At 37.5% G+C, this 27555-nt stretch overlaps 2 non-coding genes and 85 pseudogenes across 2 annotated transcripts; all 87 read left to right on the forward strand.

Annotated features, from left to right (window-relative positions):
- Positions 1-23: 23 nt before the first annotated feature.
- On the forward strand, positions 24-142 carry LOC149620430 (5S ribosomal RNA; annotated as a pseudogene).
- A 4250-nt stretch (positions 143-4392) lies between these two features.
- Positions 4393-4511, forward strand: LOC149620431 (5S ribosomal RNA; annotated as a pseudogene).
- A 136-nt stretch (positions 4512-4647) lies between these two features.
- LOC149620432 (5S ribosomal RNA) lies at positions 4648-4750 on the forward strand (annotated as a pseudogene).
- A 122-nt stretch (positions 4751-4872) lies between these two features.
- Positions 4873-4991, forward strand: LOC149620433 (5S ribosomal RNA; annotated as a pseudogene).
- Positions 4992-5126: 135 nt separating this feature from the next.
- On the forward strand, positions 5127-5244 carry LOC149620434 (5S ribosomal RNA; annotated as a pseudogene).
- A 136-nt stretch (positions 5245-5380) lies between these two features.
- Positions 5381-5499, forward strand: LOC149620435 (5S ribosomal RNA; annotated as a pseudogene).
- Positions 5500-5635: 136 nt separating this feature from the next.
- LOC149620436 (5S ribosomal RNA) lies at positions 5636-5754 on the forward strand (annotated as a pseudogene).
- Positions 5755-5889: 135 nt separating this feature from the next.
- On the forward strand, positions 5890-5992 carry LOC149620437 (5S ribosomal RNA; annotated as a pseudogene).
- A 121-nt stretch (positions 5993-6113) lies between these two features.
- Positions 6114-6232, forward strand: LOC149620438 (5S ribosomal RNA; annotated as a pseudogene).
- A 361-nt stretch (positions 6233-6593) lies between these two features.
- On the forward strand, positions 6594-6712 carry LOC149620439 (5S ribosomal RNA; annotated as a pseudogene).
- Positions 6713-6848: 136 nt separating this feature from the next.
- LOC149620440 (5S ribosomal RNA) lies at positions 6849-6967 on the forward strand (annotated as a pseudogene).
- A 135-nt stretch (positions 6968-7102) lies between these two features.
- LOC149620441 (5S ribosomal RNA) lies at positions 7103-7205 on the forward strand (annotated as a pseudogene).
- Positions 7206-7327: 122 nt separating this feature from the next.
- LOC149620442 (5S ribosomal RNA) lies at positions 7328-7430 on the forward strand (annotated as a pseudogene).
- A 122-nt stretch (positions 7431-7552) lies between these two features.
- Positions 7553-7671, forward strand: LOC149620443 (5S ribosomal RNA; annotated as a pseudogene).
- A 135-nt stretch (positions 7672-7806) lies between these two features.
- Positions 7807-7909, forward strand: LOC149620444 (5S ribosomal RNA; annotated as a pseudogene).
- Positions 7910-8268: 359 nt separating this feature from the next.
- LOC149620445 (5S ribosomal RNA) lies at positions 8269-8387 on the forward strand (annotated as a pseudogene).
- Positions 8388-8523: 136 nt separating this feature from the next.
- LOC149620446 (5S ribosomal RNA) lies at positions 8524-8626 on the forward strand (annotated as a pseudogene).
- A 122-nt stretch (positions 8627-8748) lies between these two features.
- On the forward strand, positions 8749-8867 carry LOC149620447 (5S ribosomal RNA; annotated as a pseudogene).
- Positions 8868-9004: 137 nt separating this feature from the next.
- On the forward strand, positions 9005-9107 carry LOC149620448 (5S ribosomal RNA; annotated as a pseudogene).
- A 121-nt stretch (positions 9108-9228) lies between these two features.
- On the forward strand, positions 9229-9347 carry LOC149620449 (5S ribosomal RNA; annotated as a pseudogene).
- Positions 9348-9483: 136 nt separating this feature from the next.
- Positions 9484-9602, forward strand: LOC149620450 (5S ribosomal RNA; annotated as a pseudogene).
- A 121-nt stretch (positions 9603-9723) lies between these two features.
- On the forward strand, positions 9724-9842 carry LOC149620451 (5S ribosomal RNA; annotated as a pseudogene).
- A 137-nt stretch (positions 9843-9979) lies between these two features.
- Positions 9980-10082, forward strand: LOC149620452 (5S ribosomal RNA; annotated as a pseudogene).
- Positions 10083-10204: 122 nt separating this feature from the next.
- LOC149620453 (5S ribosomal RNA) lies at positions 10205-10323 on the forward strand (annotated as a pseudogene).
- A 137-nt stretch (positions 10324-10460) lies between these two features.
- On the forward strand, positions 10461-10579 carry LOC149620454 (5S ribosomal RNA). The gene has a single exon (XR_016375594.1). It is a non-coding gene; the product is annotated as a 5S ribosomal RNA (ribosomal RNA).
- A 136-nt stretch (positions 10580-10715) lies between these two features.
- Positions 10716-10818, forward strand: LOC149620455 (5S ribosomal RNA; annotated as a pseudogene).
- Positions 10819-10940: 122 nt separating this feature from the next.
- LOC149620456 (5S ribosomal RNA) lies at positions 10941-11059 on the forward strand (annotated as a pseudogene).
- A 362-nt stretch (positions 11060-11421) lies between these two features.
- LOC149620457 (5S ribosomal RNA) lies at positions 11422-11540 on the forward strand (annotated as a pseudogene).
- Positions 11541-11676: 136 nt separating this feature from the next.
- On the forward strand, positions 11677-11779 carry LOC149620458 (5S ribosomal RNA; annotated as a pseudogene).
- Positions 11780-11901: 122 nt separating this feature from the next.
- LOC149620459 (5S ribosomal RNA) lies at positions 11902-12020 on the forward strand (annotated as a pseudogene).
- Positions 12021-12157: 137 nt separating this feature from the next.
- Positions 12158-12277, forward strand: LOC149620460 (5S ribosomal RNA; annotated as a pseudogene).
- Positions 12278-12413: 136 nt separating this feature from the next.
- LOC149620461 (5S ribosomal RNA) lies at positions 12414-12532 on the forward strand (annotated as a pseudogene).
- A 137-nt stretch (positions 12533-12669) lies between these two features.
- Positions 12670-12772, forward strand: LOC149620462 (5S ribosomal RNA; annotated as a pseudogene).
- A 122-nt stretch (positions 12773-12894) lies between these two features.
- Positions 12895-13013, forward strand: LOC149620463 (5S ribosomal RNA; annotated as a pseudogene).
- Positions 13014-13375: 362 nt separating this feature from the next.
- LOC149620464 (5S ribosomal RNA) lies at positions 13376-13494 on the forward strand (annotated as a pseudogene).
- A 136-nt stretch (positions 13495-13630) lies between these two features.
- Positions 13631-13733, forward strand: LOC149620465 (5S ribosomal RNA; annotated as a pseudogene).
- Positions 13734-13855: 122 nt separating this feature from the next.
- On the forward strand, positions 13856-13974 carry LOC149620466 (5S ribosomal RNA; annotated as a pseudogene).
- A 137-nt stretch (positions 13975-14111) lies between these two features.
- Positions 14112-14230, forward strand: LOC149620467 (5S ribosomal RNA; annotated as a pseudogene).
- Positions 14231-14367: 137 nt separating this feature from the next.
- LOC149620468 (5S ribosomal RNA) lies at positions 14368-14470 on the forward strand (annotated as a pseudogene).
- Positions 14471-14592: 122 nt separating this feature from the next.
- Positions 14593-14711, forward strand: LOC149620469 (5S ribosomal RNA; annotated as a pseudogene).
- A 136-nt stretch (positions 14712-14847) lies between these two features.
- LOC149620470 (5S ribosomal RNA) lies at positions 14848-14950 on the forward strand (annotated as a pseudogene).
- Positions 14951-15072: 122 nt separating this feature from the next.
- LOC149620471 (5S ribosomal RNA) lies at positions 15073-15191 on the forward strand (annotated as a pseudogene).
- Positions 15192-15327: 136 nt separating this feature from the next.
- LOC149620472 (5S ribosomal RNA) lies at positions 15328-15430 on the forward strand (annotated as a pseudogene).
- A 122-nt stretch (positions 15431-15552) lies between these two features.
- LOC149620473 (5S ribosomal RNA) lies at positions 15553-15671 on the forward strand (annotated as a pseudogene).
- A 136-nt stretch (positions 15672-15807) lies between these two features.
- Positions 15808-15910, forward strand: LOC149620474 (5S ribosomal RNA; annotated as a pseudogene).
- A 122-nt stretch (positions 15911-16032) lies between these two features.
- Positions 16033-16151, forward strand: LOC149620475 (5S ribosomal RNA; annotated as a pseudogene).
- Positions 16152-16287: 136 nt separating this feature from the next.
- On the forward strand, positions 16288-16390 carry LOC149620476 (5S ribosomal RNA; annotated as a pseudogene).
- Positions 16391-16512: 122 nt separating this feature from the next.
- On the forward strand, positions 16513-16631 carry LOC149620477 (5S ribosomal RNA; annotated as a pseudogene).
- A 136-nt stretch (positions 16632-16767) lies between these two features.
- On the forward strand, positions 16768-16870 carry LOC149620478 (5S ribosomal RNA; annotated as a pseudogene).
- Positions 16871-16992: 122 nt separating this feature from the next.
- Positions 16993-17111, forward strand: LOC149620479 (5S ribosomal RNA; annotated as a pseudogene).
- A 361-nt stretch (positions 17112-17472) lies between these two features.
- LOC149620480 (5S ribosomal RNA) lies at positions 17473-17591 on the forward strand (annotated as a pseudogene).
- Positions 17592-17728: 137 nt separating this feature from the next.
- LOC149620481 (5S ribosomal RNA) lies at positions 17729-17847 on the forward strand. The gene has a single exon (XR_016375587.1). It is a non-coding gene; the product is annotated as a 5S ribosomal RNA (ribosomal RNA).
- Positions 17848-17983: 136 nt separating this feature from the next.
- LOC149620482 (5S ribosomal RNA) lies at positions 17984-18086 on the forward strand (annotated as a pseudogene).
- A 118-nt stretch (positions 18087-18204) lies between these two features.
- LOC149620483 (5S ribosomal RNA) lies at positions 18205-18323 on the forward strand (annotated as a pseudogene).
- A 137-nt stretch (positions 18324-18460) lies between these two features.
- On the forward strand, positions 18461-18579 carry LOC149620484 (5S ribosomal RNA; annotated as a pseudogene).
- A 136-nt stretch (positions 18580-18715) lies between these two features.
- On the forward strand, positions 18716-18818 carry LOC149620485 (5S ribosomal RNA; annotated as a pseudogene).
- A 122-nt stretch (positions 18819-18940) lies between these two features.
- On the forward strand, positions 18941-19059 carry LOC149620486 (5S ribosomal RNA; annotated as a pseudogene).
- Positions 19060-19196: 137 nt separating this feature from the next.
- Positions 19197-19299, forward strand: LOC149620487 (5S ribosomal RNA; annotated as a pseudogene).
- A 122-nt stretch (positions 19300-19421) lies between these two features.
- LOC149620488 (5S ribosomal RNA) lies at positions 19422-19540 on the forward strand (annotated as a pseudogene).
- A 361-nt stretch (positions 19541-19901) lies between these two features.
- Positions 19902-20020, forward strand: LOC149620489 (5S ribosomal RNA; annotated as a pseudogene).
- Positions 20021-20157: 137 nt separating this feature from the next.
- On the forward strand, positions 20158-20260 carry LOC149620490 (5S ribosomal RNA; annotated as a pseudogene).
- Positions 20261-20382: 122 nt separating this feature from the next.
- On the forward strand, positions 20383-20501 carry LOC149620491 (5S ribosomal RNA; annotated as a pseudogene).
- A 361-nt stretch (positions 20502-20862) lies between these two features.
- LOC149620492 (5S ribosomal RNA) lies at positions 20863-20981 on the forward strand (annotated as a pseudogene).
- A 137-nt stretch (positions 20982-21118) lies between these two features.
- Positions 21119-21237, forward strand: LOC149620493 (5S ribosomal RNA; annotated as a pseudogene).
- Positions 21238-21373: 136 nt separating this feature from the next.
- On the forward strand, positions 21374-21476 carry LOC149620494 (5S ribosomal RNA; annotated as a pseudogene).
- Positions 21477-21598: 122 nt separating this feature from the next.
- LOC149620495 (5S ribosomal RNA) lies at positions 21599-21717 on the forward strand (annotated as a pseudogene).
- Positions 21718-21854: 137 nt separating this feature from the next.
- On the forward strand, positions 21855-21973 carry LOC149620496 (5S ribosomal RNA; annotated as a pseudogene).
- A 135-nt stretch (positions 21974-22108) lies between these two features.
- On the forward strand, positions 22109-22211 carry LOC149620497 (5S ribosomal RNA; annotated as a pseudogene).
- A 122-nt stretch (positions 22212-22333) lies between these two features.
- Positions 22334-22452, forward strand: LOC149620498 (5S ribosomal RNA; annotated as a pseudogene).
- A 137-nt stretch (positions 22453-22589) lies between these two features.
- LOC149620499 (5S ribosomal RNA) lies at positions 22590-22692 on the forward strand (annotated as a pseudogene).
- Positions 22693-22814: 122 nt separating this feature from the next.
- Positions 22815-22933, forward strand: LOC149620500 (5S ribosomal RNA; annotated as a pseudogene).
- Positions 22934-23294: 361 nt separating this feature from the next.
- On the forward strand, positions 23295-23413 carry LOC149620501 (5S ribosomal RNA; annotated as a pseudogene).
- A 137-nt stretch (positions 23414-23550) lies between these two features.
- On the forward strand, positions 23551-23653 carry LOC149620502 (5S ribosomal RNA; annotated as a pseudogene).
- A 122-nt stretch (positions 23654-23775) lies between these two features.
- LOC149620503 (5S ribosomal RNA) lies at positions 23776-23894 on the forward strand (annotated as a pseudogene).
- Positions 23895-24255: 361 nt separating this feature from the next.
- Positions 24256-24374, forward strand: LOC149620504 (5S ribosomal RNA; annotated as a pseudogene).
- A 137-nt stretch (positions 24375-24511) lies between these two features.
- LOC149620505 (5S ribosomal RNA) lies at positions 24512-24630 on the forward strand (annotated as a pseudogene).
- A 136-nt stretch (positions 24631-24766) lies between these two features.
- LOC149620506 (5S ribosomal RNA) lies at positions 24767-24869 on the forward strand (annotated as a pseudogene).
- Positions 24870-24991: 122 nt separating this feature from the next.
- LOC149620507 (5S ribosomal RNA) lies at positions 24992-25110 on the forward strand (annotated as a pseudogene).
- A 137-nt stretch (positions 25111-25247) lies between these two features.
- Positions 25248-25366, forward strand: LOC149620508 (5S ribosomal RNA; annotated as a pseudogene).
- Positions 25367-25500: 134 nt separating this feature from the next.
- On the forward strand, positions 25501-25603 carry LOC149620509 (5S ribosomal RNA; annotated as a pseudogene).
- Positions 25604-25725: 122 nt separating this feature from the next.
- Positions 25726-25844, forward strand: LOC149620510 (5S ribosomal RNA; annotated as a pseudogene).
- A 137-nt stretch (positions 25845-25981) lies between these two features.
- On the forward strand, positions 25982-26084 carry LOC149620511 (5S ribosomal RNA; annotated as a pseudogene).
- Positions 26085-26206: 122 nt separating this feature from the next.
- Positions 26207-26325, forward strand: LOC149620512 (5S ribosomal RNA; annotated as a pseudogene).
- Positions 26326-26461: 136 nt separating this feature from the next.
- Positions 26462-26564, forward strand: LOC149620513 (5S ribosomal RNA; annotated as a pseudogene).
- Positions 26565-26686: 122 nt separating this feature from the next.
- Positions 26687-26805, forward strand: LOC149620514 (5S ribosomal RNA; annotated as a pseudogene).
- Positions 26806-27166: 361 nt separating this feature from the next.
- On the forward strand, positions 27167-27285 carry LOC149620515 (5S ribosomal RNA; annotated as a pseudogene).
- Positions 27286-27421: 136 nt separating this feature from the next.
- LOC149620516 (5S ribosomal RNA) lies at positions 27422-27524 on the forward strand (annotated as a pseudogene).
- The last annotated feature ends 31 nt before the right edge of the window (positions 27525-27555 follow it).

Below are 27555 nucleotides of genomic sequence, written 5' to 3' on the forward strand. Positions count from 1 at the left end.
TCAAATTATTAAATAGCACTCTCGGCAACGGCCATACCACGCTGAAAACACCGTTTCTCGTCCGATAACCGAAGTTAAGCAGCGTCGAGCGCAGTCAGTACTTGGGAGGGAGACCACTTAGGAACACTGCGTGCCGTTGGCTTTTTCACTTTTTTTTCCTCTTTTAAATTTAAATAGATATGAAAAAAGCCACCATGTTTCTTTTTATAATTGTTTTAAAAAGATGAAGGTTAATTTGTCTCACTTAATTTAAATTCGAATTATTAACTAGCACTCTCGGCAACAGCCATATCACGCTGAAAACACCGGTTCTCGTCCTATCACCGAAGTTGAGCATCGTCGATCGCAGTCAGTACTTGGGAGGGACACCACTTAAGGAACACTGCGTGCCGTTGGCTTTTTCACTTTTATTTCCTCTTATAAATTCAACCAGATATGAAAAAAGCAAACATTTTCTTTTTGTTATTGTTTTAAAAAGATGAAGGTTAATTTGTCTCACTTAATTTAAATTCGAATTATTAACTAGCACTCTCGGCAACAGCTATATCACGCTGAAAACACCGGTTCTCGTCCTATCACCGAAGTTGAGCATCGTCGATCGCAGTCAGTACTTGGGAGGGAGACCACTTAAGGAACACTACGTGCCGTTGGCTTTTTCACTTTTATTTCCTCTTTTAAATTCAACCAGATATGAAAAAAGCAAACATTTTCTTTTTGTCTATTGTTTTAAAAAGATGAAGGTTAATTTGTCTCACTTAATTTAAATTACAACAACGATTTCTTATTGAAAATTGAATTTGAAAATAGTCAAAATGTGCTTCTCTTGTCGAGAAACGTCGATTTTGAAAATTCTATTAAAAGTCGAGATACATTTTTATTTATTGATCAATCCAGACGAAATCGCTTTTAATGAGTATTTTATATGTATTTAAGCTAAATTCGGTCATATATTTGTCCAGAAAGAAATGCATTTAAAATTGTACCTAAAAAATCGCATGTTTTTTTTCTTCAAGATAAAAAATCCGTTACAACGATTTCTTAATGAAAATTCAAATTGAACAGTTTTTTTGAATGAATATCGTTATATTTGCTTGAATTAAAGCATAAAGTACAAAAACTATGGTTTCAGCGGTTATATTTGAAAATAGTGAAAAAATTCTCAAAATGTGCTTCTCTGGTCGAGAAACGTCGATTTCGAAAATGTTATTAAAAATCGAGGTACATTTTTATTTATTGATCAATCGAGATGAAATCACTTTTAATGAGTATTTTATATGTATTTAAGCTGAATTTGGTCAAAAATTCGTCCTGAAAAAAGTGCATTCAAAAGTGTACTGAAAAAAAAGCATGTTTTTTTCTTCAAGATACAAAATCCGTGACAACGATTTCTTATTGAAAATTGAATTTGAACAGTTTTTTGAATGAATATCGTTACATTTGCTTGAATTAAAGCAAAAAGTACAAAAATAATGGTTCAGTGATTATATTTGAAAATAGTGAAAAAAACTCAAAATGTTCTTCTCTGGTCGAGAAACGTCGATGTTGAAAATTCTATTAAAAATCGAGGTACATTTTTATTTATTGATCAATCGAGATGAAATCGCTTTTAATGAGTATTTTATATGTATTTAAGCTAAATTCGGTCAAATATTTGTCCAGAAAAAAATGCATTCAAAATTGTACCGAAAAAATCGCATGTTTTTTTCTTCAAGTTACAAAATCCGTGAAAACGATTTTTTATTGAAAATTAAATTTGAACAGTTTTTTGAATGAATATCGTTACATTTGCTTGAATTAAAGCAAAAAGTACAAAAACTATGGTTTCAGCGGTTATATTTGAAAATAGTGAAAAAAACCTCTAAATGTGGTTCTCTGGTTCTCGATCAAAGAAGCACATTTTGAGTTTTTTTTCACTATTTTCAAATATAATCACTGAAACCATTATTTTTGTACTTTTTGCTTTAATTCAACAAATGTAACGATATTCATTCAAAAAACTGATCAAATTCAATTTTCAATAAGAAATCGTTGTCACGGATTTTGTATCTTGAAGAAAAAAAACATGCGATTTTTTCGGTACACTTTTGAATGCATTTTTTTCTGGATAAATTTTTTAATGAATTCAGCTTATTTATCTATAAAATACTCATTAAAAGTGATTTCATCTCGATTGATCAATAAATAAAAATGTACCTTGATTTTTAATAACATTTTCAAAATCGACGTTTCTCGACCAGAGAAGCACTTTTTGAGAATATTTTCACTATTTTCAAATATAACCGCTGAAACCATAGTTTTTGTACTTTTTGCTTTAATTCAAGCAAATGTAACGATATTCATTCAAAAAACTTTTCAAATTTAATTTTCAATAAGAAATCGTTGTCACGGATTTTGTAACTTGAAGAAAAAAACATGCGATTTTTTCGGTACAATTTTGAATACATTTTTTTCTTGACAAATATTTGACCGAATTTAGCTTAAATACATATAAAATACTCATTAAAAGCGATTTCATCTCGATTGATCAATAAATAAAAATGTACTTCGATTTTTAATAGAATTTTCAAAATCGACGTTTCTCGACCAGAGAAGAACATTTTGAGTTTTTTTTTCACTATTTTCAAATATAATCACTGAACCATAGTTTTTGTACTTTTTGCTTTAAATCAAGCAAATGTAACGATATTCATTCAAAAAACTGTTCAAATTCAATTTTCAATAAGAAATCGTTGTCACGGATTTTGTATCTTGAAGAAAAAAAACATGCGATTTTTTCGGTACACTTTTGAATGCATTTTTTTCTGGGCAAATTTTTTAATGAATTCAGCTTATTTATCTATAAAATACTCATTAAAAGGGATTTCATCTCGATTGATCAATAATTAAAAATGTACCTCGATTTTTAATATAATTTTCTGAATCGACGTTTCACGGCCAGAGAAGCATATTTTGAGTTTTTTTTCACTATTTTCAAATATAACCGCTGAAACCATAGTTTTTGTACGTTTTGCTCTAATTCAAGCAAATATAACGATATTCATTCAAAAAACTGTTCAAATTTAGTTTTCAATAAAAAATCGTTGTCGCGGATTTTGTATCTTGAAGAAAAAAAACATGCGATTTTTTCGGTACACTTTTGAATGCATTTTTTTCTGGACAAATTTTTTAATGAATTCAGCTTATTTATCTATAAAATACTCATTGAAAGTGATTTCATCTCGATTGATCAATAAATAAAAATGTACCTTGATTTTTAATAACATTTTCAAAATCGACGTTTCTCGACCAGAGAAGCACATTTTGAGTTTTTTTTCACTATTTTCAAATATAACCGCTGAAACCATAGTTTTTGTGCTTTTTGCTTTAATTCAAGCAAATGTAACGATATTCATTCAAAAAACTGTTCAAATTTAATTTTCAATAAGAAATCGTAGTCACGGATTTTGTAACTTGAAGAAAAAAAACATGCGATTTTTTTGGTACACTTTTGAATGCATTTTTTTCTGGACAAATTTTTGATCGAGTTCAACTTATTTATCTATAAAATACTCATTAAAAGTGATTTCATCTCGATTGATCAATAAATAAAAATGTACCTTGATATTTAATAACATTTTCAAAATCGACGTTTCTCGACCAGAGAAGCACATTTTGAGTTTTTTTTCACTATTTTCAAATATAACCGCTGAAACCATAGTTTTTGTACTTTTTGCTTTAATTCAAGCAAATGTAACGATATTCATTCAAAAAACTGTTCAAATTTAAATTTCAATAAGAAATCGTTGTCACGGATTTTGTAAATTGAAAAAAAAACATGCGATTTTTTCGGTACAATTTTGAATACATTTTTTTCTGGACAAATTTTTGACTGAATTCAGCTTATTTACCTATAAAATACTCATTAAAAGGGATTTCATCTCGATTGATCAATAAATAAAAATGTACCTCGATTTTTAATATAATTTTCTGACTCGACGTTTCACGGCCAGAGAAGCATATTTTGAGTATTTTTTCACTATTTTCAAATATAACCGCTGAAACCATAGTTTTTGTACGTTTTGCTCTAATTCAAGCAAATGTAACATATCTTCTTTTTGATATTGTTTTATAAAGATGAAGGTTAATTTGTCTCACTTAATTTAAATTCGAAATATTAACTAGCACTCTCGGCAACGGCCATATCACGCTGAAAACACCGGTTCTCGTCCGATCACCGTAGTTAAGCAGCGTCGAGCGCAGTCAGTTCTTTTGAACACTGCATGCCGTTGGCTTTTTCCTTTTTGTTTCCTCTTTTAAATTCCACAAGATATGAAAAAACAAACATATCTTCTTTTTGTTATTGTTTTATATATATGAAGGTTAATTAAATTCAAATTATTAACAAGCACTCACGGCAACGGCCATATCACGCTGAATACAGCGGTTCTCGTCCGATCACCTAAGTTAAGCAGCGTCGAGCGCAGTCAGTACTTGGGAGGGAGAACACTTAGGAACAGTGCGTGCCGTTGGCTTTTTCACTTTTTTTCCTCTTTTAAATTCCAATAGGTATGTATAACGCAAACATATTTTCTTTTTGTTATTGTTTTAAAAAGATGAAGGTTAATTTGTCTCACTTAATTTAAATTCGAATTAGTATCTAGCGCTCTCGGCAACGGCCATATCACGCTGAAAACACCGGTTCTCGTCCGATCACCGAAGTTAAGTAGCGTCGAGCGCAGTCAGTACTTTTGAACACTGCGTGCCGTTGGCTTTTTCCTTTTCGTTTCCTCTTTTAAATTCCACCAGATATGAAAAAAGCAAACATATCTTCTTTTTGTTATTGTTTTATAAAGATGAAGGTTAATTAAATTCAAATTATTAACTAGCACTGTCGGCAACGCCCATATCACGCTGAATACACCGGTTCTCGTCCGATCACCGAAGTTAAGCAGCGTCGAGCAAAGTCAGTGCTTGGGAGGGAGACCACTTAGGAACACTGCGTGCCGTTGGCTTTTTCACTTTTTTTTCCTCTTTTAAATTCCAATAGATATGAAAAAAGCAAACATATTTTCTTTTTGTTATTGTTTTAAAAAGATGGTTAATTTGTCTCACTTAATTTAAATTCGAACTATTAACTAGCACTCTCGGCAACGGCCATATCACGCTGAAAACACCGGTTCTCGTCCGAACACCGAAGTTAAGAAGCGTCGAGCGCAGTCAGTACTTGGGAGGGAGACCACTTAGGAACACTGCGTGCCGTGTGCTTTTTCACTTTTTTTCCTCTTTTAAATTCCAATAGATATGAAAAAAGCAAACATATTTTATTTTTGTTAATGTTTTAAAAAGGTGAAGGTTAAATTGTCTCACTTAATTTAAATTCGAATTATTAACTAGCACTCTCGGCAACGGCCATATCACGGTGAAAACACCGGTTCTCGTCCGATCGCCGAAATTAAGCAGCGTCGAGCGCAGTCAGTACTTGGGAGGGAGATCACTTAGGAACAGTGCGTGCCGTTGGCTTTTTCACTTTTTTTCCTCTTTTAAATTCCAATAGGTATGTATAACGCAAACATATTTTCTTTTTGTTATTGTTTTGAAAAGATGAAGGTTAATTTGTCTCACTTAATTTAAATTCGAATTAGTAAATAGCGCTCTCGGCAACGGCCATATCACGCTGAAAACACCGGTTCTCGTCCGATCACCGAAGTTAAGCAGCGTCGAGCGCAGTCAGTACTTGGGAGGGAGAACACTTAGGAACAGTGCGTGCCGTTGGCTTTTTCATTTTTTTCCTCTTTTAAATTCCAATAGATATGAAAAACGCAAACATATTTTCTTTTTGTTATTGTTTTAAAAAGATGAAGGTTAATTTGTCTCACTTTATTTAAATTCGAATTAGTAACCAGCGCTCTCGGCAACGGCCATATCACGCTGAAAACACCGGTTCTCGTCCGATCACCGTAGTTAAGCAGCGTCGAGCGCAGTCAGTTCTTTTGAACACTGCGTGCCGTTGGCTTTTTCCTTTTTGTTTCCTCTTTTAAATTCCACAAGATATGAAAAAACAAACATATCTTCTTTTTGTTATTGTTTTATATATATGAAGGTTAATTAAATTCAAATTATTAACAAGCACTCACGGCAACGGCCATATCACGCTGAATACAGCGGTTCTCGTCCGATCACCGAAGTTAAGCAGCGTCGAGCGCAGTCAGTACTTGGGAGGGAGAACACTTAGGAACAGTGCGTGCCGTTGGCTTTTTCACTTTTTTTCCTCTTTTAAATTCCAATAGGTATGTATAACGCAAACATATTTTCTTTTTGTTATTGTTTTAAAAAGATGAAGGTTAATTTGTCTCACTTAATTTAAATTCGAATTAGTATCTAGCGCTCTCGGCAACGGCCATATCACGCTGAAAACACCGGTTCTCGTCCGATCACCGAAGTTAAGTAGCGTCGAGCGCAGTCAGTACTTTTGAACACTGCCTGCCGTTGGCTTTTTCCTTTTCGTTTCCTCTTTTAAATTCCACCAGATATGAAAAAAGCAAACATATCTTCTTTTTGTTATTGTTTTATAAAGATGAAGGTTAATTAAATTCAAATTATTAACTAGCACTGTCGGCAACGGCCATATCACGCTGAATACACCGGTTCTCGTCCGATCGCCGAAATTAAGCAGCGTCGAGCGCAGTCAGTACTTGGGAGGGAGATCACTTAGGAACAGTGCGTGCCGTTGGCTTTTTCACTTTTTTTCCTCTTTTAAATTCCAATAGGTATGTATAACGCAAACATATTTTCTTTTTGTTATTGTTTTAAAAAGATGAAGGTTAATTTGTCTCACTTAATTTAAATTCGAATTAGTAACTAGCGCTCTCGGCAACGGCCATATCACGCTGAAAACACCGGTTCTCGTCCGATCACCGAAGTTAAGCAGCGTCGAGCGCAGTCAGTACTTGGGAGGGAGAACACTTAGGAACAGTGCGTGCCGTTGGCTTTTTCATTTTTTTCCTCTTTTAAATTCCAATAGATATGAAAAACGCAAACATATTTTCTTTTTGTTATTGTTTTAAAAAGATGAAGGTTAATTTGTCTCACTTTATTTAAATTCGAATTAGTAACCAGCGCTCTCGGCAACGGCCATATCACGCTGAAAACACCGGTTCTCGTCCGATCACCGTAGTTAAGCAGCGTCGAGCGCAGTCAGTTCTTTTGAACACTGCGTGCCGTTGGCTTTTTCCTTTTTGTTTCCTCTTTTAAATTCCACCAGATATGAAAAAAGCAAACATATCTTCTTTTTGTTATTGTTTTATAAAGATGAAAATTAATTAAATTCAAATTATTAACTAGCACAGTCGGCAACGGCCATATCACGCTGAATACACCGGTTCTCGTCCGATCACCGAAGTTAAGCAGCGTCGAGCGCAGTCAGTACTTTTGAACGCTGCGTGCCGATGGCTTTTTCCTTTTTGTTTCCTCTTTTAAATTCCACCAGATATGAAAAAAGCAAACATATCTTATTTTTGTTATTGTTTTATAAAGATGAAGGTTAATTAAATTCAAATTATTAACTACTATTGTCGGCAACGGACGTATCACGCTGAATACAGCTGTTCTCGTCCGATCACCGAAGTTAAGCAGCGTCGAGCGCAGTCAGTACTTGGGAGGGAGACCACTTAGGAACAATGCGTGCCGTTGTCTTTTTCACTTTTTTTCCTCTTTTAAATTCCAATAGATATGAAAAAGTAAACATAGTTTATTTTTGTTATATTTTCAAAAAGGTGAAGGTTAAATTATCTCACTTTATTTAAATTCGAATTAGTAACTAGTGCTCTCGGCAACGGCCATATCGCGCTGAAAACACCGGTTCTCGTCCGATCACCGAAGTTAAGCAGCGTCGAGCGCAGTCAGTACTTGGAAACACTGCGTGCCGTTGGCTTTTTCCTTTTTGTTTCCTCTATTAAATTCCACCAGATATGAAAAAAGCAAACATATCTTCTTTTTGTTATTGTTTTATAAAGATGAAGGTTAATTAAATTCAAATTATTAACTAGCACTGTCGGCAACGGCCATATAACGTTGAAAACACCGGTTCTCGTCCGATCACCGAAGTTAAGCAGCGTCGAGCGCAGTCAGTACTTGGAAACACTGCATGACGTTGGCTTTTGCACTTTTATTTCCTCTTTTAAATTCCACCAGATATGATAAAAGCAAACATATCTTCTTTTTGATATTGTTTTATAAAGATGGTTAATTTGTCTCACTTAATTTAAATTCGAAATATTAACTAGCACTCTCGGCAACGGCCATATCACGCTGAAAACACCGTTTCTCGTCCGATCACCGAAGTTAAGCCGCGTCGGGCGCAGTCAGTACTTGGGAGGGAGATCACTTAGGAACAGTGCGTGCCGTTGGCTTTTTCACTTTTTTTCCTCTTTTAAATTCCAATAGGTATGTATAACGCAAACATATTTTCTTTTTGTTATTGTTTTAAAAAGATGAAGGTTAATTTGTCTCACTTTATTTAAATTCGAATTAGTAACTAGCGCTCTCGGCAACGGCCATAGCGCGCTGAAAACACCGGTTCTCGTCCGATCACCGAAGTTAAGCAGCGTCGAGCGCAGTCAGTACTTGGAAACACTGCGTGCCGTTGGCTTTTTCCTTTTTGTTTCCTCTATTAAATTCCACCAGATATGAAAAAAGCAAACATATCTTCTTTTTGTTATTGTTTTATAAAGATGAAGGTTAATTAAATTCAAATTATTAACTAGCACTGTCGGCAACGACCATATCACGCTGAATACACCGGTTCTCGTCCGATCACTGAATTTAAGCAGCGTCGAGCGCAGTCAGTGCTTGGGAGGGAGACCACTTAGGAACACTGCGTGCCGTTGGCTTTTTCACTTTTTTTTCCTCTTTTAAATTCCAATAGATATGAAAAACGCAAACATATTTTCTTTTTGTTATTGTTTTAAAAAGATGAAGGTTAATTTGTCTCACTTTATTTAAATTCGAATTAGTAACTAGCGCTCTCGGCAACGGCCATATCGCGCTGAAAACACCGGTTCTCGTCCGATCACCGAAGTTAAGCAGCGTCGAGCGCAGTCAGTACTTTTGAACGCTGCGTGCCGTTGGCTTTTTCCTTTTTGTTTCCTCTTTTAAATTCCACCAGATATAAAAAAGCAAACATATCTTCTTTTTGTTATTGTTTTATAAAGATGAAGGTTAATTTAATTCAAATTATTAACTACCACTGTCGGCAACGGGCATATCACTCTGAATACAGCGGTTCTCGTCCGATCACCGAAGTTAAGCAGCGTCGAGCGCAGTCAGTACTTGGGAGGGAGACCACTTAGGAACACTGCGTGCCGTTGTCTTTTTCACTTTTTTTCCTCTTTTAAATTCCAATAGATATGAAAAAAGTAAACGTATTTTATTTTTGTTATTGTTTCAAAAAGGTGAAGGTTAAATTGTCTCAATTTATTTAAATTCGAATTATTAACTAGCACTCTCGGCAACGGCCATATCACGGTGAAAACACCGGTTCTCGTCCGATCGCCGAAGTTAAGCAGCGTCGAGCGCAGTCAGTACTTGGGAGGGAGACCACTTAGGAACAGTGCGTGCCGTTGGCTTTTTCACTTTTTTTCCTCTTTTAAATTCCACCAGATAAGAAAAAAGCAAACATATCTTCTTTTTGTTATTGTTTTATAAAAATGAAGGTTAATTAAATTCAAATTTTTAACTGGCACTGTCAGCAACGGCCATATCACGCTGAATACACCGGTTATCGTCCGATCACCGAAGTTAAGCAGCGTCGAGCGCAGTCAGTGCTTGGGAGGGAGACCACTTAGGAACACTGCGTGCCGTTGGCTATATCACTTTTTTCCCCTCTTTTAAATTCCAATAGATATGAAAAATGCAAACATATTTTCTTTTTGTTATTGTTTTAAAAAGATGAAGGTTAATTTGTCTCACTTAATTTAAATTCGAATTAGTAACTAGCGCTCTCGGCAACGGCCATATCACGCTGAAAACACCGGTTCTCGTCCGATCACCGAAGTTAAGCTGTGTCGAGCGAAGTCAGTACTTTTGAACACTGCGTGCCGTTGGCTTTTTCCTTTTTGTTTCCTCTTTTAAATTCCACCAGATATGAAAAAAGCAAACATATCTTCTTTTTGTTATTGTTTTACAAAGATGAAGGTTAATTAAATTCAAATTATTAACTAGCACTGTCAGCAACGGCCATATCACGCTGAATACATCGGTTATCGTCCGATCACCGAAGTTAAGCAGCGTCGAGCGCAGTCAGTGCTTGGGAGGGAGACCACTTAGGAACACTGCGTGCCGTTGGCTATATCACTTTTTTCCCCTCTTTTAAATTCCAAAAGATATGAAAAAAGCAAACATATTTTCATTTTGTTATTGTTTTAAAAAGATGAAGGTTAATTTGTCTCACTTAATTTAAATTCGAATTATTAACTAGCACTCTCGGCAACGGCCATATCACGCTGAAAACACCGGTTCTCGTCCGATCACCGAAGTTAAGCAGCGTCGAGCGCAGTCAGTACTTGGGAGGGAGACCACTTAGGAACCGTGCGTGCCGTTGGCTTTTTCACTTTTTTTCCTCTTGTAAATTCCAAAAGATATGAAAAATGCAAACATATTTTCTTTTTGTTATTGTTTTAAAAAGATGAAGGTTAATTTGTCTCACTTAATTTAAATTCGAATTAGTAACTAGCGCTCTCGGCAACGGCCATATCACGCTGAAAACACCGGTTCTCGTCCGATCACCGAAGTTAAGCTGTGTCGAGCGAAGTCAGTACTTTTGAACACTGCGTGCCGTTGGCTTTTTCCTTTTTGTTTCCTCTTTTAAATTCCACCAGATATGAAAAAAGCAAACATATCTTCTTTTTGTTATTGTTTTACAAAGATGAAGGTTAATTAAATTCAAATTATTAACTAGCACTGTCAGCAACGGCCATATCACGCTGAATACATCGGTTATCGTCCGATCACCGAAGTTAAGCAGCGTCGAGCGCAGTCAGTGCTTGGGAGGGAGACCACTTAGGAACACTGCGTGCCGTTGGCTATATCACTTTTTTCCCCTCTTTTAAATTCCAAAAGATATGAAAAACGCAAACATATTTTCTTTTTGTTATTGTTTTAAAAAGATGAAGGTTAATTTGTCTCACTTTATTTAAATTCGAATTAGTAACTAGCGCTCTCGGCAACGGCCATATCGCGCTGAAAACACCGATTCTCGTCCGATCACCGAAGTTAAGCAGCGTCGAGCGCAGTCAGTACTTTTGAACACTGGGTGCCGTTGGCTTTTTCCTTTTTGTTTCCTCTTTTAAATTCCACCAGATATGAAAAAAGCAAACATATCTTCTTTTTGTTATTGTTTTATAAAGATGAAGGTTAACTAAATTCAAATTATTAACTAGTACTGTCGGCAACGGCCATATCACGCTGAATACAGCGGTTCTCGTCCGATCGCCGAAGATAACCAGCGTCGAGCGCAGTCAGTACTTGGGAGGGAGATCACTTAGGAACAGTGCGTGCCGTTGGCTTTTTCACTTTTTTTCCTCTATTAAATTCCAATAGGTATGTATAACGCAAACATATTTTCTTTTTGTTATTGTTTTAAAAAGATGATGGTTAATTTGTCTCACTTAATTTAAATTCGAATTAGTAACTAGCGCTCTCGGCAACGGCCATATCACGCTGAAAACACCGGTTCTCGTCCGATCACCGAAGTTAAGCTGTGTCGAGCGAAGTCAGTACTTTTGAACACTGCGTGCCGTTGGCTTTTTCCTTTTTGTTTCCTCTTTTAAATTCCACCAGATATGAAAAAAGCAAACATATCTTCTTTTTGTTATTGTTTTATAAAGATGAAGGTTAATTAAATTCAAATTATTAACTAGCACTGTCAGCAACGGCCATATCACGCTGAATACACCGGTTATCGTCCGATCACCGAAGTTAAGCAGCGTCGAGCGCAGTCAGTGCTTGGGAGGGAGACCAGTTAGGAACACTGCGTGCCGTTGGCTATATTACTTTTTTCCCCTCTTTTAAATTCCAATAGATATGAAAAAAGCAAACATATTTTCATTTTGTTATTGTTTTAAAAAGATGAAGGTTAATTTGTCTCACTTAATTTAAATTCGAATTATTAACTAGCACTCTCGGCAACGGCCATATCACGCTGAAAACACCGGTTCTCGTCCGATCACCGAAGTTAAGCAGCGTCGAGCGGCAGTCAGTACTTGGGAGGGAGATCACTTAGGAACAGTGCGTGCCGTTGGCTTTTTCACTTTTTTTCCTCTTGTAAATTCCAAAAGATATGAAAAATGCAAACATATTTTCTTTTTGTTATTGTTTTAAAAAGATGAAGGTTAATTTGTCTCACTTTATTTAAATTCGAATTATTAACTAGCACTCTAGGCAACGGCCATATCACGCTGAAAACACCGGTTCTCGTCCGATCATCGAAGTTAAGCAGCGTCGAGCGCAGTCAGTACTTGGGAGGGAGACCACTTAGGAACACAGCGTGCCGTTGGCTTTTTCACTTTTTTTCCCTCTTTTAAAATCCAATAGGTATGTATAACGCAAACATATTTTCTTTTTGTTATTGTTTTAAAAAGATGAAGGTTAATTATTCTCACTTAATTTGAATTCGAAATATTAACTAGCACACTCGGCAACTGCGATATCACGCTGAAAACACCGGTTCTCGTCCGATCACCGAAGTTAAGCAGCGTCGAGCGCAGTCAGTACTTGGGAACACTGCGTGCCGTTGGCTTTTTCCTTTTTGTTTCCTCTTTTAAATTCCACCAGATATGAAAAAAGCAAACATATCTTCTTTTTGTTATTGTTTTATAAAGATGAAGGTTAATTAAATTCAAATTATTAACTAGCACTGTCAGCAACGGCCATATCACGCTGAATACATCGGTTATCGTCCGATCACCGAAGTTAAGCAGCGTCGAGCGCAGTCAGTGCTTGGGAGGGAGACCACTTAGGAACACTGCGTGCCGTTGGCTATATCACTTTTTTCCCCTCTTTTAAATTCCAAAAGATATGAAAAACGCAAACATATTTTCTTTTTGTTATTGTTTTAAAAAGATGAAGGTTAATTTGTCTCACTTTATTTAAATTCGAATTAGTAACTAGCGCTCTCGGCAACGGCCATATCGCGCTGAAAACACCGATTCTCGTCCGATCACCGAAGTTAAGCAGCGTCGAGCGCAGTCAGTACTTTTGAACACTGGGTGCCGTTGGCTTTTTCCTTTTTGTTTCCTCTTTTAAATTCCACCAGATATGAAAAAAGCAAACATATCTTCTTTTTGTTATTGTTTTATAAAGATGAAGGTTAACTAAATTCAAATTATTAACTAGTACTGTCGGCAACGGCCATATCACGCTGAATACAGCGGTTCTCGTCCGATCGCCGAAGATAACCAGCGTCGAGCGCAGTCAGTACTTGGGAGGGAGATCACTTAGGAACAGTGCGTGCCGTTGGCATTTTCACTTTTTTTCCTCTATTAAATTCCAATAGGTATGTATAACGCAAACATATTTTCTTTTTGTTATTGTTTTAAAAAGATGATGGTTAATTTGTCTCACTTAATTTAAATTCGAATTAGTAACTAGCGCTCTCGGCAACGGCCATATCACGCTGAAAACACCGGTTCTCGTCCGATCACCGAAGTTAAGCTGTGTCGAGCGAAGTCAGTACTTTTGAACACTGCGTGCCGTTGGCTTTTTCCTTTTTGTTTCCTCTTTTAAATTCCACCAGATATGAAAAAAGCAAACATATCTTCCTTTTGTTATTGTTTTATAAAGATGAAGGTTAATTAAATTCAAATTATTAACTAGCACTGTCAGCAACGGCCATATCACGCTGAATACACCGGTTATCGTCCGATCACCGAAGTTAAGCAGCGTCGAGCGCAGTCAGTGCTTGGGAGGGAGACCAGTTAGGAACACTGCGTGCCGTTGGCTATATTACTTTTTTCCCCTCTTTTAAATTCCAATAGATATGAAAAAAGCAAACATATTTTCATTTTGTTATTGTTTTAAAAAGATGAAGGTTAATTTGTCTCACTTTATTTAAATTCGAATTATTAACTAGCACTCTAGGCAACGGCCATATCACGCTGAAAACACCGGTTCTCGTCCGATCATCGAAGTTAAGCAGCGTCGAGCGCAGTCAGTACTTGGGAGGGAGACCACTTAGGAACACAGCGTGCCGTTGGCTTTTTCACTTTTTTTCCCTCTTTTAAAATCCAATAGGTATGTATAACGCAAACATATTTTCTTTTTGTTATTGTTTTAAAAAGATGAAGGTTAATTATTCTCACTTAATTTGAATTCGAAATATTAACTAGCACACTCGGCAACTGCGATATCACGCTGAAAACACCGGTTCTCGTCCGATCACCGAAGTTAAGCAGCGTCGAGCGCAGTCAGTACTTGGGAACACTGCGTGCCGTTGGCTTTTTCCTTTTTGTTTCCTCTTTTAAATTCCACCAGATATGAAAAAAGCAAACATATCTTCTTTTTGTTATTGTTTTATAAAAATGAAGGTTAATTAAATTCAAATTATTAACTAGCACTGTCGGCAACGGCCATATCACGCTGAATACAGCGGTTCTCGTCCGATCGCCGAAGTTAACCAGCGTCGAGCGCAGTCAGTACTTGGGAGGGAGATCACTTAGGAACAGTGCGTGCCGTTGGCTTTTTCACTTTTTTTCCTCTATTAAATTCCAATAGGTATGTATAACGCAAACATATTTTCTTTTTGTTATTGTTTTAAAAAGATGATGGTTAATTTGTCTCACTTAATTTAAATTCGAATTAGTAACTAGCGCTCTTGGCAACGGCCATATCACGCTGAAAACACCGGTTCTCGTCCGATCACCGAAGTTAAGCTGTGTCGAGCGCAGTCAGTACTTTTGAACACTGCGTGCCGTTGGCTTTTTCCTTTTTGTTTCCTCTTTTAAATTCCACCAGATATGATAAAAGCAAACATATCTTCTTTTTGTTATTGTTTTATAAAGATGAAGGTTAATTAAATTCAAATTATTAACTAGCACTGTCGGCAACGGCCATATCACGCTGAATACAGCGGTTCTCGTCCGATCGCCGAAGTTAACCAGCGTCGAGCGCAGTCAGTACTTGGGAGGGAGATCACTTAGGAACAGTGCGTGCCGTTGGCTTTTTCACTTTTTTTCCTCTATTAAATTCCAATAGGTATGTATAACGCAAACATATTTTCTTTTTGTTATTGTTTTAAAAAGATGATGGTTAATTTGTCTCACTTAATTTAAATTCGAATTAGTAACTAGCGCTCTCGGCAACGGCCATATCACGCTGAAAACACCGGTTCTCGTCCGATCACCGAAGTTAAGCTGTGTCGAGCGCAGTCAGTACTTTTGAACACTGCGTGCCGTTGGCTTTTTCCTTTTTGTTTCCTCTTTTAAATTCCACCAGATATGAAAAAAGCAAACATATCTTCTTTTTGTTATTGTTTTATAAAGATGAAGGTTTATTAAATTCAAATTATTAACTAGCACTGTCAGCAACGGCCATATCACGCTGAATACACCGGTTATCGTCCGATCACCGAAGTTAACAAGCGTCGAGCGCAGTCAGTACTTGGGAGGGAGATCACTTAGGAACAGTGCGTGCCGTTGGCTTTTTCACTTTTTTTCCTCTATTAAATTCCAATAGGTATGTATAACGCAAACATATTTTCTTTTTGTTATTGTTTTAAAAAGATGATGGTTAATTTGTCTCACTTAATTTGAATTCGAAATATTAACTAGCACACTCGGCAACTGCGATATCACGCTGAAAACACCGGTTCTCGTCCGATCACCGAAGTTAAGCAGCGTCGAGCGCAGTCAGTACTTGGGAACACTGCGTGCCGTTGGCTTTTTCCTTTTTGTTTCCTCTTTTAAATTCCACCAGATATGAAAAAAGCAAACATATCTTCTTTTTGTTATTGTTTTATAAAGATGAAGGTTAATTAAATTCAAATTATTAACTAGCGTTGTCGGCAACGGCCATATCACGCTGAATACAGCGGTTCTCGTCCGATCGCCGAAGTTAACCAGCGTCGAGCGCAGTCAGTACTTGGGAGGGAGATCACTTAGGAACAGTGCGTGCCGTTGGCTTTTTCACTTTTTTTCCTCTATTAAATTCCAATAGGTATGTATAACGCAAACATATTTTCTTTTTGTTATTGTTTTAAAAAGATGATGGTTAATTTGTCTCACTTAATTTAAATTCGAATTAGTAACTAGCGCTCTCGGCAACGGCCATATCACGCTGAAAACACCGGTTCTCGTCCGATCACCGAAGTTAAGCTGTGTCGAGCGCAGTCAGTACTTTTGAACACTGCGTGCCGTTGGCTTTTTCCTTTTTGTTTCCTCTTTTAAATTCCACCAGATATGAAAAAAGCAAACATATCTTCTTTTTGTTATTGTTTTATAAAGATGAAGGTTAATTAAATTCAAATTATTAACTAGCACTGTCGGCAACGGCCATATCACGCTGAATACAGCGGTTCTCATCCGATAGCCGAAGTTAACCAGCGTCGAGCGCAGTCAGTACTTGGGAGTGAGATCACTTAGGAACAGTGCGTGCCGTTGGCTTTTTCACTTTTTTTCCTCTATTAAATTCCAATAGGTATGTATAACGCAAACATATTTTCTTTTTGTTATTGTTTTAAAAAGATGATGGTTAATTTGTCTCACTTAATTTAAATTCGAAATATTAACTAGCACACTCGGCAACTGCGATATCACGCTGAAAACACCGGTTCTCGTCCGATCACCGAAGTTAAGCAGCGTCGAGCGCAGTCAGTACTTGGGAACACTGCGTGCCGTTGGCTTTTTCCTTTTTGTTTCCTCTTTTAAATTCCACCAGATATGAAAAAAGCAAACATATCTTCTTTTTGTTATTGTTTTATAAAGATGAAGGTTAATTAAATTCAAATTATTAACTAGCACTGTCGGCAACGGCCATATCACGCTGAATACAGCGGTTCTCATCCGATAGCCGAAGTTAACCAGCGTCGAGCGCAGTCAGTACTTGGGAGGGAGATCACTTAGGAACAGTGCGTGCCGTTGGCTTTTTCACTTTTTTTCCTCTATTAAATTCCAATAGGTATGTATAACGCAAACATATTTTCTTTTTGTTATTGTTTTAAAAAGATGATGGTTAATTTGTCTCACTTAATTTAAATTCGAATTAGTAACTAGCGCTCTCGGCAACGGCCATATAACGCTGAAAACACCGGTTCTCGTCCGATCACCGAAGTTAAGCTGTGTCGAGCGCAGTCAGTACTTTTGAACACTGCGTGCCGTTGGCTTTTTCCTTTATGTCTCCTCTTTTAAATTACACCAGATATGAAAAAAGCAAACATATCTTCTTTTTGTTATTTTTTTATAAAGATGAAGATTAATTAAATTCAAATTATTAACTAGTACTCTCGGCAACGGCCATATCACGCTGAAAACACCTGTTCTCGTCCGATCACCGAAGTTAAGCAGCGTCGAGCGCAGTCAGTGCTTGGGAGGGAGACCACTTAGGAACACTGCGTGCCGTTGGCTATATCACTTTTTTCCCCTCTTTTAAATTCCAATAGATATGAAAAAAGCAAACATATTTTCATTTTGTTATTGTTTTAAAAAGATGAAGGTTAATTTGTCTCACTTAATTTAAATTCGAATTATTAACTAGCACTTTCGGCAACGGCCATATCACGCTGAAAACACCGGTTCTCGTCCGAACACCGAAGTTATGCAGCGTCGAGCGCAGTCAGTACTTGGGAGGGAGACCACTTAGGAACACTGCGTGCCGTTGGCTTTTTCACTTTTTTTCCTCTTTTAAATTCCAATAGATATGAAAAAAGCAAACATATTTTATTTTTGTTATTGTTTTAAAAAGATGAAGGTTAATTTGTCTCACTTAATTTAAATTCGAATTAGTAACTAGCGCTCTCGGCAACGGCCATATCACGCTGAAAACACCGGTTCTCGTCCGATCACCGAAGTTAAGCTGTGTCGAGCGCAGTCAGTACTTGGGAACACTGCGTGCCGTTGGCTTTTTCACTTTTGTTTCCTCTTAAATTCCACCAGATATGAAAAACAAACATATCTTCTTTTTGTTATTGTTTTATAAAGATGAAGGTTAATTAAATTCAAATTATTAACTAACACTGTCGGCAACGGCCATATCACGCTGAATACACCGGTTCTCGTCCGATCACCGAAGTTAAGCAGCGTCGAGCGCAGTCAGTGCTTGGGAGGGAGACCACTTAGCAACACTGCGTGCCGTTGGCTTTTTCACTTTTTTGTCCTCTTTTAAATTCCAATAGATATGAAAAAAGCAAACATATTTTCTTTTTGTTATTGTTTTAAAAAGATGAAAGTTAATTTGACTTACTTAGTTAAAATTCGAACTATTAACTAGCACTATCGGCAACGGCAATATCACGCTGAAAACACCGGTTCTCGTCCGAACACCGAAGTTAAGCAGCGTCGAGCGCAGTCAGTACTTGGGAGGGAGACCACTTAGCAACACAGCGTGCTGTTGGCTTTTTCACTTTTTTTCCTCTATTAAATTCCAATAGGTATGTATAACGCAAACATATTTTCTTTTTGTTATTGTTTTAAAAAGATGATGGTTAATTTGTCTCACTTAATTTAAATTCGAATTAGTAACTAGCACTCTCGGCAACGGCCATATCACGCTGAAAACACCGGTTCTCCTCCGATCACCGAAGTTAAGCTGTGTCGAGCGCAGGCAGTACTTTTGAACACTGCGTGCCGTTGGCTTTTTCCTTTTTGTTTCCTCTTTTAAATTCCATTAGATATGAAAAAAGCAAACATATCTTCTTTTTGTTATTGTTTTATAGAGATGAAGGTTAATTAAATTCAAATTATTAACTAGCACTGTCAGCAACGGCCATATCACGCTGAATACACCGGTTATCGTCCGATCACCGAAGTTAAGCAGCGTCGAGAGCAGTCAGTGCTTGGGAGGGAGTCCACTTAGGAACACTGCGTGCCGTTGGCAATATCACTTTTTTCCCCTCTTTTAAATTCCAATAGATATGAAAAAAGCAAACATATTTTCATTTTGTTATTGTTTTAAAAAGATGAAGGTTAATTTGTCTCACTTAATTTAAATTCGAATTAGTAACTAGCGCTCTCGGCAACGGCCATATCACGCTGAAAACACCGGTTCTCGTCCGATCACCGAAGTTAAGCTGTGTCGAGCGCAGTCAGTACTTTTGAACACTGCGTGCCGTTGGCTTTTTCCTTTTTGTTTCCTCTTTTAAATTCCACCAGATATGAAAAAAGCAAACATATCTTCTTTTTGTTATTGTTTTATAAAGATGAAGGTTAATTAAATTCAAATTAGTAACTAGCACTGGCGGCAACGGCCATATCACGCTGAATACAGCGGTTCTCGTCCGATCGCCGAAGTTAACCAGCGTCGAGCGCAGTCAGTACTTGGGAGGGAGATCATTTAGGAACAGTGCGTGCCGTTGGCTTTTTCACTTTTTTTCCTCTATTAAATTCCAATAGGAATGTATAACGCAAACATATTTTCTTTTTGTTATTGTTTTAAAAAGATGATGGTTAATTTGTCTCACTTAATTTAAATTCGAATTAGTAACTAGCGCTCTCGGCAACGGCCATATCACGCTGAAAACACCTGTTCTCGTCCGATCAACGAAGTTAAGCTGTGTCGAGCGCAGTCAGTACTTTTGAACACTGCGTGCCGTTGGCTTTTTCCTTTTTGTTTCCTCTTTTAAATTCCATTAGACATGAAAAAAGCAAACATATCTTCTTTTTGTTATTGTTTTATAAAGATGAAGGTTAATTAAATTCAAATTATTAACTAGCACTGTCAGCAACGGCCATATCACGCTGAATACACCGGTTATCGTCCGATCACCGAAGTTAAGCAGCGTCGAGAGCAGTCAGTGCTTGGGAGGGAGTCCACTTAGGAACACTGCATGCCGTTGGCAATATCACTTTTTTCCCCTCTTTTAAATTCCAATAGATATGAAAAAAGCAAACATATTTTCATTTTGTTATTGTTTTAAAAAGATGAAGGTTAATTTGTCTCACTTAATTTAAATTCGAATTAGTAACTAGCGCTCTCGGCAACGGCCATATCACGCTGAAAACACCGGTTCTCGTCCGATCACCGAAGTTAAGCTGTGTCGAGCGCAGTCAGTACTTTTGAACACTGCGTGCCGTTGGCTTTTTCCTTTTTGTTTCCTCTTTTAAATTCCACCAGATATGAAAAAAGCAAACATATCTTCTTTTTGTTATTGTTTTATAAAGATGAAGGTTAATTAAATTCAAATTAGTAACTAGCACTGGCGGCAACGGCCATATCACGCTGAATACAGCGGTTCTCGTCCGATCGCCGAAGTTAACCAGCGTCGAGCGCAGTCAGTACTTGGGAGGGAGATCACTTAGGAACAGTGCGTGCCGTTGGCTTTTTCACTTTTTTTCCTCTATTAAATTCCAATAGGTATGTATAACGCAAACATATTTTCTTTTTGTTATTGTTTTAAAAAGATGATGGTTAATTTGTCTCACTTAATTTAAATTCGAATTAGTAACTAGCGATCTCGGCAACGGCCATATCACGCTGAAAACACCTGTTCTCGTCCGATCAACGAAATTAAGCTGTGTCGAGCGCAGTCAGTACTTTTGAACACTGCGTGCCGTTGGCTTTTTCCTTTTTGTTTCCTCTTTTAAATTCCACCAGATATGAAAAAAGCAAACATATCTTCTTTTTGTTATAGTTTTATAAAGATGAAGGTTAATTAAATTCAAATTATTAACTAGCACTGTCAGCAACGGCCATATCACGCTGAATACACCGGTTATCGTCCGATCACCGAAGTTAAGCAGCGTCGAGCGCAGTCAGTGCTTGGGAGGGAGACCACTTAGGAACACTGCGTGCCGTTGGCTATATCACTTTTTTCCCCTCTTTTAAATTCCAAAAGATATGAAAAAAGCAAACATATTTTCATTTTGTTATTGTTTTAAAAAGATGAAGGTTAATTTGTCTCACTTAATTTAAATTCGAATTATTAACTAGCACTCTCGGCAACGGCCATATCACGCTGAAAACACCGGTTCTCGTCCGATCACCGAAGTTAAGCAGCGTCGAGCGCAGTCAGTACTTGGGAGGGAGATCACTAAGGAACAGTTCGTGCCGTTGGCTTTTTCACTTTTTTTCCTCTATTAAATTCCAATAGGTATGTATAACGAAAACATATTTTCTTTTTGTTATGGTTTTAAAAAGATGATGGTTAATTTGTCTCACTTAATTTAAATTCGAATTAGTAACTAGCGCTCTCGGCAACGGCCATATCACGCTGAAAACACCGGTTCTCGTCCGATCACCGAAGTTAAGCTGTGTCGAGCGCAGTCAGTACTTTTGAACACTGCGTGCCGTTGGCTTTTTCCTTTTTGTTTCCCCTTTTAAATTCCATCAGATATGAAAAAAGCAAACATATCTTCTTTTTGTTATTGTTTTATAAAGATGAAGGTTAATTAAATTCAAATTATTAACTAGCACTGTCGGCAACGGCCATGTCACGCTGAATACACCGGTTATCGTCCGATCACCGAAGTTAAGCAGCGTCGAGCGCAGTCAGTGCTTGGGAGTGAGACCACTTAGGAACACTGCGTGCCGTTGGCTATATCACTTTTTTTCGCTCTTTTAAATTCCAATAGATATGAAAATAGCAAACATGTTTTCTTTTTGTTATTGTTTTAAATAGATGAAGGTTAATTTGTCTCACTTAATTTAAATTCGAATTATTAACTAGCACTCTCGGCAACGGCCATATCACGCTGAAAACACCGGTTCTCGTCCGATCACCGAAGTTAAGCAGCGTCGAGCGCAGTCAGTACTTGGGAGGGAGACCACTTAGGAACAGTGCGTGCCGTTTGCTTTTTCACTTTTTTTCCTCTTTTAAATTCTAATAGATATGAAAACGCAAACATATTTTCTTTCTGTTATTGTTTTAAAAAGATGAATGTTAATTTGTCTCACTTTATTTAAATTCGAATTAGTAACTAGCGCTCTCGGCAACGGCCATATCGCGCTGAAAACACCGGTTCTCGTCCGATCACCGAAGTTAAGCAGCGTCGAGCGCAGTCAGTACTTTTGAACACTGCGTGCCGTTGGCTTTTTCCTTTTTGTTTCCTCTTTTAAATTCCACCAGATATGAAAAAATCAAACATATCTTCTTTTTGTTATTGTTTTATAAAGATGAAGGTTAATTAAATTCAAATTATTAACTAGCACTGTCAGCAACGGCCATATCACGCTGAATACACCGGTTATCGTCCGATCACCGAAGTTAAGCAGCGTCGAGAGCAGTCAGTGCTTGGGAGGGAGTCCACTTAGGAACACTGCGTGCCGTTGGCAATATCACTTTTTTCCCCTCTTTTAAATTCCAATAGATATGAAAAAAGCAAACATATTTTCATTTTGTTATTGTTTTAAAAAGATGAAGGTTAATTTGTCTCACTTAATTTAAATTCGAATTAGTAACTAGCGCTCTCGGCAACGGCCATATCACGCTGAAAACACCGGTTCTCGTCCGATCACCGAAGTTAAGCTGTGTCGAGCGCAGTCAGTACTTTTGAACACTGCGTGCCGTTGGCTTTTTCCTTTTTGTTTCCTCTTTTAAATTCCACCAGATATGAAAAAAGCAAACATATCTTCTTTTTGTTATTGTTTTATAAAGCTGAAGGTTAATTAAATTCAAATTAGTAACTAGCACTGGCGGCAACGGCCATATCACGCTGAATACAGCGGTTCTCGTCCGATCGCCGAAGTTAACCAGCGTCGAGCGCAGTCAGTACTTGGGAGGGAGATCATTTAGGAACAGTGCGTGCCGTTGGCTTTTTCACTTTTTTTCCTCTATTAAATTCCAATAGGAATGTATAACGCAAACATATTTTCTTTTTGTTATTGTTTTAAAAAGATGATGGTTAATTTGTCTCACTTAATTTAAATTCGAATTAGTAACTAGCGCTCTCGGCAACGGCCATATCACGCTGAAAACACCTGTTCTCGTCCGATCAACGAAGTTAAGCTGTGTCGAGCGCAGTCAGTACTTTTGAACACTGCGTGCCGTTGGCTTTTTCCTTTTTGTTTCCTCTTTTAAATTCCATTAGACATGAAAAAAGCAAACATATCTTCTTTTTGTTATTGTTTTATAAAGATGAAGGTTAATTAAATTCAAATTATTAACTAGCACTGTCAGCAACGGCCATATCACGCTGAATACACCGGTTATCGTCCGATCACCGAAGTTAAGCAGCGTCGAGAGCAGTCAGTGCTTGGGAGGGAGTCCACTTAGGAACACTGCATGCCGTTGGCAATATCACTTTTTTCCCCTCTTTTAAATTCCAATAGATATGAAAAAAGCAAACATATTTTCATTTTGTTATTGTTTTAAAAAGATGAAGGTTAATTTGTCTCACTTAATTTAAATTCGAATTAGTAACTAGCGCTCTCGGCAACGGCCATATCACGCTGAAAACACCGGTTCTCGTCCGATCACCGAAGTTAAGCTGTGTCGAGCGCAGTCAGTACTTTTGAACACTGCGTGCCGTTGGCTTTTTCCTTTTTGTTTCCTCTTTTAAATTCCACCAGATATGAAAAAAGCAAACATATCTTCTTTTTGTTATTGTTTTATAAAGATGAAGGTTAATTAAATTCAAATTAGTAACTAGCACTGGCGGCAACGGCCATATCACGCTGAATACAGCGGTTCTCGTCCGATCGCCGAAGTTAACCAGCGTCGAGCGCAGTCAGTACTTGGGAGGGAGATCACTTAGGAACAGTGCGTGCCGTTGGCTTTTTCACTTTTTTTCCTCTATTAAATTCCAATAGGTATGTATAACGCAAACATATTTTCTTTTTGTTATTGTTTTAAAAAGATGATGGTTAATTTGTCTCACTTAATTTAAATTCGAATTAGTAACTAGCGATCTCGGCAACGGCCATATCACGCTGAAAACACCTGTTCTCGTCCGATCAACGAAATTAAGCTGTGTCGAGCGCAGTCAGTACTTTTGAACACTGCGTGCCGTTGGCTTTTTCCTTTTTGTTTCCTCTTTTAAATTCCACCAGATATGAAAAAAGCAAACATATCTTCTTTTTGTTATTGTTTTATAAAGATGAAGGTTAATTAAATTCAAATTATTAACTAGCACTGTCAGCAACGGCCATATCACGCTGAATACACCGGTTATCGTCCGATCACCGAAGTTAAGCAGCGTCGAGCGCAGTCAGTGCTTGGGAGGGAGACCACTTAGGAACACTGCGTGCCGTTGGCTATATCACTTTTTTCCCCTCTTTTAAATTCCAAAAGATATGAAAAAAGCAAACATATTTTCATTTTGTTATTGTTTTAAAAAGATGAAGGTTAATTTGTCTCACTTAATTTAAATTCGAATTATTAACTAGCACTCTCGGCAACGGCCATATCACGCTGAAAACACCGGTTCTCGTCCGATCACCGAAGTTAAGCAGCGTCGAGCGCAGTCAGTACTTGGGAGGGAGATCACTAAGGAACAGTTCGTGCCGTTGGCTTTTTCACTTTTTTTCCTCTATTAAATTCCAATAGGTATGTATAACGAAAACATATTTTCTTTTTGTTATGGTTTTAAAAAGATGATGGTTAATTTGTCTCACTTAATTTAAATTCGAATTAGTAACTAGCGCTCTCGGCAACGGCCATATCACGCTGAAAACACCGGTTCTCGTCCGATCACCGAAGTTAAGCTGTGTCGAGCGCAGTCAGTACTTTTGAACACTGCGTGCCGTTGGCTTTTTCCTTTTTGTTTCCCCTTTTAAATTCCATCAGATATGAAAAAAGCAAACATATCTTCTTTTTGTTATTGTTTTATAAAGATGAAGGTTAATTAAATTCAAATTATTAACTAGCACTGTCGGCAACGGCCATGTCACGCTGAATACACCGGTTATCGTCCGATCACCGAAGTTAAGCAGCGTCGAGCGCAGTCAGTGCTTGGGAGTGAGACCACTTAGGAACACTGCGTGCCGTTGGCTATATCACTTTTTTTCGCTCTTTTAAATTCCAATAGATATGAAAATAGCAAACATGTTTTCTTTTTGTTATTGTTTTAAATAGATGAAGGTTAATTTGTCTCACTTAATTTAAATTCGAATTATTAACTAGCACTCTCGGCAACGGCCATATCACGCTGAAAACACCGGTTCTCGTCCGATCACCGAATTTAAGCAGCGTCGAGCGCAGTCAGTACTTGGGAGGGAGACCACTTAGGAACAGTGCGTGCCGTTGGCTTTTTCACTTTTTTCCTCTTTTAAATTCTAATAGATATGAAAACGCAAACATATTTTCTTTCTGTTATTGTTTTAAAAAGATGAATGTTAATTTGTCTCACTTTATTTAAATTCGAATTAGTAACTAGCGCTCTCGGCAACGGCCATATCGCGCTGAAAACACCGGTTCTCGTCCGATCACCGAAGTTAAGCAGCGTCGAGCGCAGTCAGTACTTTTGAACACTGCGTGCCGTTGGCTTTTTCCTTTTTGTTTCCTCTTTTAAATTCCACCAGATATGAAAAAATCAAACATATCTTCTTTTTGTTATTGTTTTATAAAGATGAAGGTTAATTAAATTCAAATTATTAACTAGCACTGTCAGCAACGGCCATATCACGCTGAATACACCGGTTATCGTCCGATCACCGAAGTTAAGCAGCGTCGAGAGCAGTCAGTGCTTGGGAGGGAGTCCACTTAGGAACACTGCGTGCCGTTGGCAATATCACTTTTTTCCCCTCTTTTAAATTCCAATAGATATGAAAAAAGCAAACATATTTTCATTTTGTTATTGTTTTAAAAAGATGAAGGTTAATTTGTCTCACTTAATTTAAATTCGAATTAGTAACTAGCGCTCTCGGCAACGGCCATATCACGCTGAAAACACCGGTTCTCGTCCGATCACCGAAGTTAAGCTGTGTCGAGCGCAGTCAGTACTTTTGAACACTGCGTGCCGTTGGCTTTTTCCTTTTTGTTTCCTCTTTTAAATTCCACCAGATATGAAAAAAGCAAACATATCTTCTTTTTGTTATTGTTTTATAAAGCTGAAGGTTAATTAAATTCAAATTAGTAACTAGCACTGGCGGCAACGGCCATATCACGCTGAATACAGCGGTTCTCGTCCGATCGCCGAAGTTAACCAGCGTCGAGCGCAGTCAGTACTTGGGAGGGAGATCACTTAGGAACAGTGCGTGCCGTTGGCTTTTTCACTTTTTTTCCTCTATTAAATTCCAATAGGTATGTATAACGCAAACATATTTTCTTTTTGTTATTGTTTTAAAAAGATGATGGTTAATTTGTCTCACTTAATTTAAATTCGAATTAGTAACTAGCGCTCTCGGCAACGGCCATATCACGCTGAAAACACCGGTTCTCGTCCGATCACCGAAGTTAAGCTGTGTCGAGCGCAGTCAGTACTTTTGAACACTGCGTGCCGTTGGCTTTTTCCTTTTTGTTTCCTCTTTTAAATTCCACCAGATATGAAAAAAGCAAACATATCTTCTTTTTGTTATTGTTTTATAAAGCTGAAGGTTAATTAAATTCAAATTAGTAACTAGCACTGGCGGCAACGGCCATATCACGCTGAATACAGCGGTTCTCGTCCGATCGCCGAAGTTAACCAGCGTCGAGCGCAGTCAGTACTTGGGAGGGAGATCACTTAGGAACAGTGCGTGCCGTTGGCTTTTTCACTTTTTTTCCTCTATTAAATTCCAATAGGTATGTATAACGCAAACATATTTTCTTTTTGTTATTGTTTTAAAAAGATGATGGTTAATTTGTCTCACTTAATTTAAATTCGAATTAGTAACTAGCGCTCTCGGCAACGGCCATATCACGCTGAAAACACCTGTTCTCGTCCGATCAACGAAGTTAAGCTGTGTCGAGCGCAGTCAGTACTTTTGAACACTGCGTGCCGTTGGCTTTTTCCTTTTTGTTTCCTCTTTTAAATTCCACCAGATATGAAAAAAGCAAACATATCTTCTTTTTGTTATTGTTTTATAAAGCTGAAGGTTAATTAAATTCAAATTAGTAATTAGCACTGGCGGCAACGGCCATATCACGCTGAAAACAGCGGTTCTCGTCCGATCGCCGAAGTTAACCAGCGTCGAGCGCAGTCAGTACTTGGGAGGGAGATCACTTAGGAACAGTGCGTGCCGTTGGCTTTTTCACTTTTTTTCCTCTATTAAATTCCAATAGGTATGTATAACGCAAACATATTTTCTTTTTGTTATTGTTTTAAAAAGATGATGGTTAATTTGTCTCACTTAATTTAAATTCGAATTAGTAACTAGCGCTCTCGGCAACGGCCATATCGCGCTGAAAACACCGGTTCTCGTCCGATCACCGAAGTTAAGCAGCGTCGAGCGCAGTCAGTACTTTTGAACACTGCGTGCCGTTGGCTTTTTCCTTTTTGTTTCCTCTTTTAAATTCCA

The sequence above is a fragment of the Phalangium opilio genome, unplaced genomic scaffold, assembly GCF_054372755.1.
Source record: "Phalangium opilio isolate 3A_F unplaced genomic scaffold, DU_Popi_V2 ptg000209l_1, whole genome shotgun sequence".
Classification (NCBI taxonomy): Eukaryota; Metazoa; Arthropoda; class Arachnida; order Opiliones; family Phalangiidae; genus Phalangium; species Phalangium opilio.